Source organism: Dendrobates tinctorius, unplaced genomic scaffold (assembly GCF_039654945.1).
Source record: "Dendrobates tinctorius isolate UK_male_01 unplaced genomic scaffold, ASM3965494v1 ptg000024l, whole genome shotgun sequence".
Classification (NCBI taxonomy): domain Eukaryota; kingdom Metazoa; phylum Chordata; class Amphibia; order Anura; family Dendrobatidae; genus Dendrobates; species Dendrobates tinctorius.
The window spans coordinates 6,503,088-6,512,107 of NW_027361692.1; the positions used below are offsets into that span (position 1 = coordinate 6,503,088).

General features: G+C 44.3%; 1 pseudogene; it reads left to right on the forward strand.

Annotated features, from left to right (window-relative positions):
* Positions 1 to 3,192: 3,192 nt before the first annotated feature.
* On the forward strand, positions 3,193 to 5,063 carry LOC141084593 (uncharacterized; annotated as a pseudogene).
* Positions 5,064 to 9,020: the final 3,957 nt, after the last annotated feature.

The window sequence follows — 9,020 nt, forward strand, 5'->3', positions numbered from 1 at the left end:
TTACCACACGCAGCACTTCCTTTCTATGTAATTCAACCACTTCAGCCAAGGTAAACGTACATTTAATTGCATCCGCATTCTCCCAAACAAAATGAGCCAAGAAGAGTCGCCAGGTCCATCTCACAGGCCCCAGGAAAATCCAGACAACGGTGCAGTAGCTGCTCGGCAACAACAATATCGATAAAATCGTAGGATTGGTTATCAACAACGAACACCAGAGCAGAATGATAAGGACAGAGAGAGATATCACAAGGTTTATATCAACCGAGTGACAGAAAGAAGGGAAGCTGATATATAACCAGCGTCATCGAAGAAGGAATTTGACACCTGCGGAAGTTGAAAACAACAATGCCCGTCGACGTAAACTGCCACCACCTTCGAGGTATGCAGCAAGAAATCCAGAGAATATACCCAGTGAACACCACGTGGGAAAGCGAGACGTTACGTGTAGTGGTTGCGGTACATCTCACTTTTGGAAAGAAAAATTACACAGTGCAAAGTTTGCGTCGTGCTGCGGAAGTGGTACTATACACTTACGTGAAGTAAATGAATATCCTCAGCTGTTTCAAGCATGGTTAACTGATGATACGAACGAGGCAAAAATTTTTAGAAAGAACATCAGAAAGTACAACAGTGCTTTTGCCTTTGCATCCTTTGGATTTCAGTCAATTAAATTTTCCGGTGGCCCACCCGTTTTAGTAATTCATGGACAAGTGTACCACTGTACATCAACTTCTCTAAGGTAAAAGACCTGAATACAATTAAATGTATGTTTTTAATTCTTTCCTACTCTTTTTTAATAATTAAAAATATATTTGTGCTTTCTTCAGATCTGATACTCCTTCATATTCACAACTCTTCATATTGGATCCTGAGTAGGCAAACATTCAACGATTAAATGACAAGCAAAATGAAGGATACAAGAGGGACATAATGAATACTAATGACTGTTTACTCAGAGATATCAACCCATTTGCTCAGGCTTTCAAGATGATGAAGGATTTGATTGATCAGCGTGGCTACGACCAGCATCAAATCAAAATGTGGATAACCAAGGATAGACAACACGACCCTCGCCGATACAACTTGCCGACAGCTAATGAAATTGCAGCTGTGTTTGTCTCCGATGATGGAGAGCTGCCAATCAAAAGAGACATTGCCGTTCATACCATTGGGCAGCGAGGACTACAGAATATTGTGTACCATAGCCCAAACTGTGATCCAATGGTATATCCACTCCTCTTTCCGCATGGTGAACATGGCTGGCAACCTGGAATACGGAAGCAAGGGAGAACTGCAAAAAGGAAAAGTCATGAAATGGAGGATGGTGACGATGAGGAACAGGAAGATATCAGTCACGATGCAGGGGAACAAGAAAAAAAAACAGAAATGCGTCGATGAGGGAATTCTATGCGTACCGCCTTCAGGATCGACAATCCTTCAACCCGCTGTTACTTTCTGGCAAGCTGACACAACAATACATACAGTTGTGGCCAAAAGTATTGACATCCTGTCAGATAATACTCAGTTTCTTCCTGAAAATGATTGCAAACACAAATTCTTTGGTATTATTATCTTCATTTAATTTGTCTTAAATGAGAAAACACAAAAAGAATTGTCCTAAAGCCAAATTGGATATAATTCCACACCAAACATAAAAAAGAGGGTGGACAAAAGTATTGGCACTGTTCGAAAAATCATGTGATGCTTCTCTAATTTGTGTAATTAACAGCACCTGTAACTTACCTGTGGCACCTAACAGGTGTTGGCAATAACAAAATCACACTTGCATCCAGTTGACATGGATTAAAGTTGACTCAACCTCTGTCCTGTGTCCTTGTGTGTACCACATTGAGCATGGAGAAAAGAAAGAAGACCAAAGAACTGTCTCAGGACTTGAGAAACCAAATTGTGAGGAAGCATGAGCAATCTCAAGGCTACAAGTCCATCTCCAAAGACCTGTGTCTACCGTGCGCAGTCTCATCAAGAAGTTTAAAGCCCATGGCACTGTGGCTAACCTCCCTAGATGTGGACGGAAAAGAAAAATTGACAAGAGATTTCAACGCAAGATTGTGCGGATGTTGGATAAAGAACCTCGACTAACATCCAAACAAGTTCAAGCTGCCCTGTGGTCCAAGGGTACAACAGTGTCAACCATACTGTCCGTCGGCATCTGAATGAAAAGGGACTGTATGGTAGGAGACAGAGGAACACCCCACTTCTTACCCCGAGACATAAAAAAGCCAGGCTGGAGTTTGCCAAAACTTACCTGAAAAAGCCTAAAACGTTTTGGAAGAATATTCTCTGGTCAGATGAGACAAAAGTAGAGCTTTTTGGGCAAAGGCATCAACATAGAGTTTACAGGAGAAAAAAAGAGGCATTCAAAGAAAAGAACACGGTCCCTACAGTCAAATATGGCAGAGGTTCCCTGATGTTTTGGGGTTGCTTTGCTGCCTTTGGCACTGGACTGCTTGACCGTGTGCATGGCGTTATGAAGTCTGAAGACTACCAACAAATTTTGCAGCATAATGTAGGACCCAGTATGAGAAAGCTGGGTCTCCCTCAGAGGTCATGGGTCTTCCAGCAGGACAATGACCCAAAACACACTTCAAAAAGCACTATAAAATGGTTTGAGAGAAAGCACTGGAGACTTCTAAGGTGGCCAACAATGAGTCCAGACCTGAATCCCATAGAACACCTGTGGAGAGATCTAAAAATGGCAATTTGGAGAAGGCATCCTTCAAATATCAGGGGCCTGGAGCAGTTTGCCAAAGAAGAATGGTCTAAAATTCCAGCAGAGCATTGTAAGAAACTCATTGATGGTTACCAAAAGTGGTTGGTCGCAGTTATTTTGGCTAAAGGTTGTGCAACCAAGTATTAGGCTGAGGGTGGCAATACTTTTGTCTGGCCCATTTTTGGAGTTTTGTGTGAAATAATCAATGTTTTGCTTTTTGCTTCTTTCTCTTTTGTGTTTTTTCATTTAAGACAAATTAAATGAAGATAATAATACCAAAGAATTTGTGTTTGCAATCATTTTCAGGAAGAAACTAAGTATTATCTGACAAAATTGCAGGGGTGTCAATACTTTTGGCCACAACTGTAATTGATGCCAACCTAAAGGTTGAAGCGCAGCAACTGGACTGGAACAGACAAAACCAAAAGAAACTCAGAGCAGAATTATAAGTCGGGCTTATGGATTATATCAACAGTAGGGCTGAACAACAAGATCTGAGACCGGGTCGCATCGTCATACTTCCCTCTTCTTTTACCGGTGGAAAACGTGCCATGACACAGAATTACCAAGATGCGATGACTTTGGTAGCAAAATGTGGAAAGACGGATTTATTTATTACGTTCACTTGCAACCCAAAGTGGGAAGAAATTCAGTCCGGCCTTTTACAACATGAAGCAGCAATAGACCGCCCAGATTTGGTATCTACCATATTCCACTTAAAGCTGCAAGAGTTACTAAACGACTTCAAAAAAAGGTGGAGTGATGGGACAAGTAAAGGCATACACCTACGTCATTGAATTTCAAAAAAGAGGTATTACGTACATTCATCTGAATGTTCGTAACAGTAATGTTAAGAATGGAATGATTAATAATGCACATTTAATGCATCCATTTATTGTTTCAGGTCTTCCTCATTGCCATATGCTCTTAATTCTGGACGACGAAGATAAGTTTTGAGAAGCTATCGATTGTGACAATGCTGTTTGTGCAGAAATTCCTGACCCAGATATTAACAAGGAGCTTTACGATGTTGTCACCAGCTGCATGATTCATGGGCCCTGCGGAGAACACAATAGAAATTCACCGTGTATGGAAGATGTAAAAGGAATCCGGACATGCTCCAAAAAGTTTCCCAAAGACTTCAGCGAAGAAACAAATATTAATGTGGATGGTTATCCAGTATACCGCAGATGAAAAGATGGCATTAAGCTCAAGATTAGGGATGTGGAAGTTGACAGCCACTTGGTTGTACCATACAACCCCTACCTCTCTCAGAAATACAGCGCACACATAAATGTGGAAATCTGCTCTTCCATCCAGACCGTCAAATATATTTTCAAGTACGTGTACAAAGGACATGATGCAGCCATTGTTCAAGTGAACGAAGTCAGCAACACTGGCACTTACCACTGGGACGAGATTAAGACTTATATCGACACACGATATTTGGCATCGCCTGAAGCAATGTGGCGGCTCCGAAAATTTGAGATGTCTGCACGTCCCCATGCTGTAGAAAGACTTACGGTACACCTACCTTTCCAACAATCAGTTTACTTTGAGGATGAAACGGAGCAGCTTTCTGTGGAAAAAGCTCAGCGTGATGGCACAAAACTTACGAAATGGTTCGTTCTAAACCAAATTGATCCATCAGCACGTCAGTATTTATATTGTGAAATACCCTACCATTATGTCTGGACAAATAAGTTTTGGAAGACAAGAAAAAGAGGTGCTGACAAGATCCTTCCAAGAATGTACTCTGTCTCTCCACAAAATATGGAAAGATTTTCCCTGCACCTACTCCTGATGCATATCAAGGGTAAGTCATAGTCATCTAATTGTACGTTATTAGATCATCCTGACTTTTTTATAATTTTTAATTATTTTTTTTATGTTGTTTACAGGTGCTACATCATTTGAAGATTTGAGAACAGTGGAAGGACACACATATGAAACTTATATTCTGGCAGCAAAGGCAATGGGATTATTGCATAACGATTCAGAGTGGGACAAAACAATGGAAGAAGCATCTTTATTTAGAATGCCCGGTGAGCTTCGACAGCTATTTGCTGCAATCCTGAACCACGGCAACATCACAAGTGGACTTGATTTATACAACAAATATAAAAATAACATGATGGAAGACTTCCTCCTGACTCATAACGAATACATGGCCGAGCAGCAAATACTTGCCGATATCAAGACCACTTACGACAGTTTGCTAAAGATTGCAAAAGTTGTGGACTACCTTCCCCATCAGATGCGTATAAAATGTGTGACATTGTTGATGTGGAAAGGGAGAAACAAGAATCTGAACGACTGCAGTTTCTGATGAACCTAGAACAACGAGGCGCCTTTGAAACAATCATGAATGCAGTTAATAATCCAACCACATCACAAAAATGCTTTTTTTTATCTGGTGCAGGAGGTTGTGGAAAGACTTTCGTGTACAAGGCTTTGATATCTACTATACTTGGGAATGGTGGCATTGTAAAAACAGTTGCTCCTACCGGTTTGGCAGCTACATTACTAAAAGGTCATTTTAATTAAGATTACAGAATACTGAAAAACATAAATTTAAGATGTCTGTATTGAAGATTTTTTTTGTTTTACACAGGCGTTAAACAGTCCACTCTGGATTTGGAATTTCAATTCATTTGAATGAGAGAACTGTATCAAGTATTAAAAAAGGAACCTCAGTCTGCCGAGAGCTTCGGGATACTAATCTTATTATATGGGATGAAATTTCAATGTCTCACGTTCATCTTTTCAATGCCGTTGATAGAAGCTTACGTATTCTCCTTCACAATGAAGAACCTTTTGGTGGGATCCCGATTGTTGTTGGAGGAGATTTTTGTCAGCAAGCTCCAGTTGTACTTCATGGAAATCGCGTTAGTATTGTAGAGGCGTGTGTCAAGCGCAGTCCAGTCTGAAAATCCTTCAAGGAACTGAAATTAATCAGGAACATGCGAGTCAATCCTGATAAGGTTGAATTTTGTGAGTGGCTGCTAACTGTTGGATCAGGAGTTGAAGATGGGAATCTGGTGGATTTTGTGAAGCTGAGCAAAGACATTCTGACTAGTGTTGAGCATTCCAATACCGCAAGTATCGGGTATCGGCCGATATTCGCTGTATCGGAATTCCGATACTTAGTTCCGATACTTTTTTCATATCGAATACCGGAATCGGAAATTCCCATAATGCTAGGAGCCCGCTCGATTTGATTCAGCCAATGGGGATCCTCAGAAGTGTGGGCACATCCTGTTAGGCATGTAGGCATGTTAACTACTGGCATGGCTGTGATTGGCTGCTGAAATGATGTCATGATGCACTATAAAAACCGCTGCAGCCGCCATTTCTGGTCACTCTGCTGTGAATTCAGTTAGGGACAGGCTGCTGTTGAAGACTGTGAGGGACAGTTAGAAATAGCGATCATCAAAAATATCTATTGCTCTACCCAGGCTACATAATCCACCACTGTAGCATTTTTGTAGCCCAGCAGCGCTGTTTTCATAGCTGTCTGCAAGGGCTGTGTGAGTGCAGACCCACGCTGTGTAGTGTGTCCTGCAGGCACGTCTGCTTGTAGGCCGCCCAGCATGTGTCTCTGCCTCATACACATTTTTCTTTTATTGCTGCTTTTTTTTTCTCCTCTATAGTGTGCTTCCATACGTATCCATATACGTTGGTTGCAAACACTAAAGGAGTGGACAGCGGAGCCTTTCAGCAGCCTTTCGGTGCTATAGCCCATTTCTCTGCACTGTTTTTGGCTGTCTGATAGGTCTCTCTGTGTGTGAGTGCAGCTCACTTTGCAGTGTGTTGTACAGCCACTGCTAGCTGTAGTCCGCTCAGCGTGTGTCACTGCCTCATACATAGTCCTTTTTTTGCAGCTAATTTAGCCAGATTTTTGCTCCTATATTAGTGTGCTTCCAACCGCATCCATTGTCATTGGTTGGTTGCAATCACTATATAGGATTAGATAGAGGAGCCTTTTTGCTGGCTTGTGCCCTTCAGGGCAAGCCAGACTAGTATCACCCTATTTTTTGGCCAGCCAAGCAGCATTCTAGAGCGTGAAGAAGAGGGAGTATGCAGTGATGCGCAACTGCTTTGTCCCTCTGAATCTAAAGAGGCGGGTGGGCCAGTACCTATTGTCAGCACACCTCAGTGCTCATCTGATGATGATGAGACTCAGTTGCCAATTTCTGGTGTGTACGGTGCTGGCGAGACAACCCAGGACCAGCCGGTGCTTGAAGAGGGGAGTGGAGATGATGAGGTCCTTGACCCATCATGGCGTCAGCCACAGGAAGGTGGTGGGAGCAGCTCTGAGGAAGAGATTCCCCGAACGGCCAAAAGAGGAGGGAGAGGGCGGGGGCAGACTTGGTTGCCTGTAGCCTCCACTTTGGCATCCGTGAGGAGCAATCCTCTTCCAAAACACAAAACGGCCGATCCCAGGACTTGCAGTGCGTGGTCTTTTTTTTGACACAGTTGCAGATGACATTTGCTTTGTCAAATGCAAGCTGTGTCATCATAAAGTGAAACGAGGGAAAAATGTGGGCAACCTCAATACCACAAATATGTGGAAACATGTGTGTACCAAGCACGAGGTGGAGTTACACAGACACACTGAAGATGTAGGCCAACCTTCAGCAGCACCTACCACCTCTTCAGCTCGTGTTGGGGCATCTTCCTCCAGCTCACACACAGCTGGTTCAGCTTCCTCACTGGAACGCCATGGAAGAACCACTGCCACTTTTGTCCAGAGACCCAGTGAAATTACACCCACTGAACCACGTTCGCAGTCATCAGCACACTCCCAGGCCACTCACCAGCAATCGGTAGCACAGACATGGGAGAAAAAGCGGCCATACTCGGCAAACCATCCCCGAGCACTGGCTCTGAATGCCGGCATTGCCAAACTACTGGCCCTTGAGATGCTGTCATTCAGGCTGGTGGAGACTGACACCTTCCGGAACTTGATGTCATTGGCAGTTCCACAATACAATGTGCCCAGCCGCTTTTATTTCAGCAGGCAAGCCGTCCCTGCCCTGCAAAAGCATGTGGAGGGAAAAATTAAAAATGCGCTACTAAACGCCGTCAGTAGCAAGGTCCACCTGACCACCGATGCGTGGACCAGTAGCCATGGACAGGGACGATACCTTTCCCTCACTGCCCATTGGGTCAATGTTGTGGAGCCGGGTACAGATCTGGAGAGTGGCTCTGTACGTATTCTGCCAACTCCAAGGATTGCAGGAATTAAGTCTGTACATATTGAGTCCTCCTCCTACTCTAGTTCCTCTGAATCAGCACTGCATGAGCCTGTTAGGCCAGATATGAGCACAGGTGTGGCCAAACGTCAACAGGCCGGCCTTAAACTAATTTCTTCTGGGAATCGGAGCCACACAGCACAGGATCTCTGGAATGCCATCAAGCAGGAGAGCGATGTGTGGTTTGTGCCAGTGAATCTCCAGCCAGGTTTGGTAGTGAGTGACAATGGCCGAAATCTAGTGGCAGCTCTGGGCCTAGGCAACCTCACTCACATACCATGTCTGGCACACATGCTCAATTTGGTCGTGCAGAGCTTTCTGAGGGACTATCCGGATCTTTGTTGCACTGCTGCACAAGGTTCGCCTAGAGTGTGCTCACTTGCGGCGTTCCAGCATGGCAAGATCGCGCATTGCATCTCTGCAACGCCGATTCTGCCTGCCAGAACATCGCATCATATATGACCTCCCCACCAGGTGGAATTCAATGTTACATATGTGGGAGCGGTTGTGTGAGCAGCAGGCAGCAGTAATGGAGTACCAGCTGCATCAGGCGCAAACAAGTCGCACTGTGCGCCGGACACACTTCACCACCACTGAGTGGGCCACTATGAGGGACATCTGCCAAGTTTTGCGTGCCTTCGATAACTCCACGCGGATGGCCAGTGCAGATGATGCACTAATCAGCATGACTGTCCCCCTCATCTGTCTGCTTCAAAAAACCTTACAAGCACTAAGTTTTTGAAGAGGTCGAGGATGAGCAGTCAGAAATGCCATCTGCTTCTGGCAAGTCTGCGCAACATGCTTCCACACAAAGGCCCAGGCAGGGGACACTTAGTGAGGAGGATGACGAGGAGTCAATGGAGAAGGAGGAACACATCTCTCCAGAGGAGGGAGGTACACAAGGCTCTAGTAGTCAGTGTGTACAGCGAGGGTGGGGTGATGCTTAGCAGGCAGAGATGCTGCCTCAAGCTGGGGACAGCGTTTCCGGTCCAGTTGGCAGTCTGCAGCAAATGGTTGATTTCATGCTG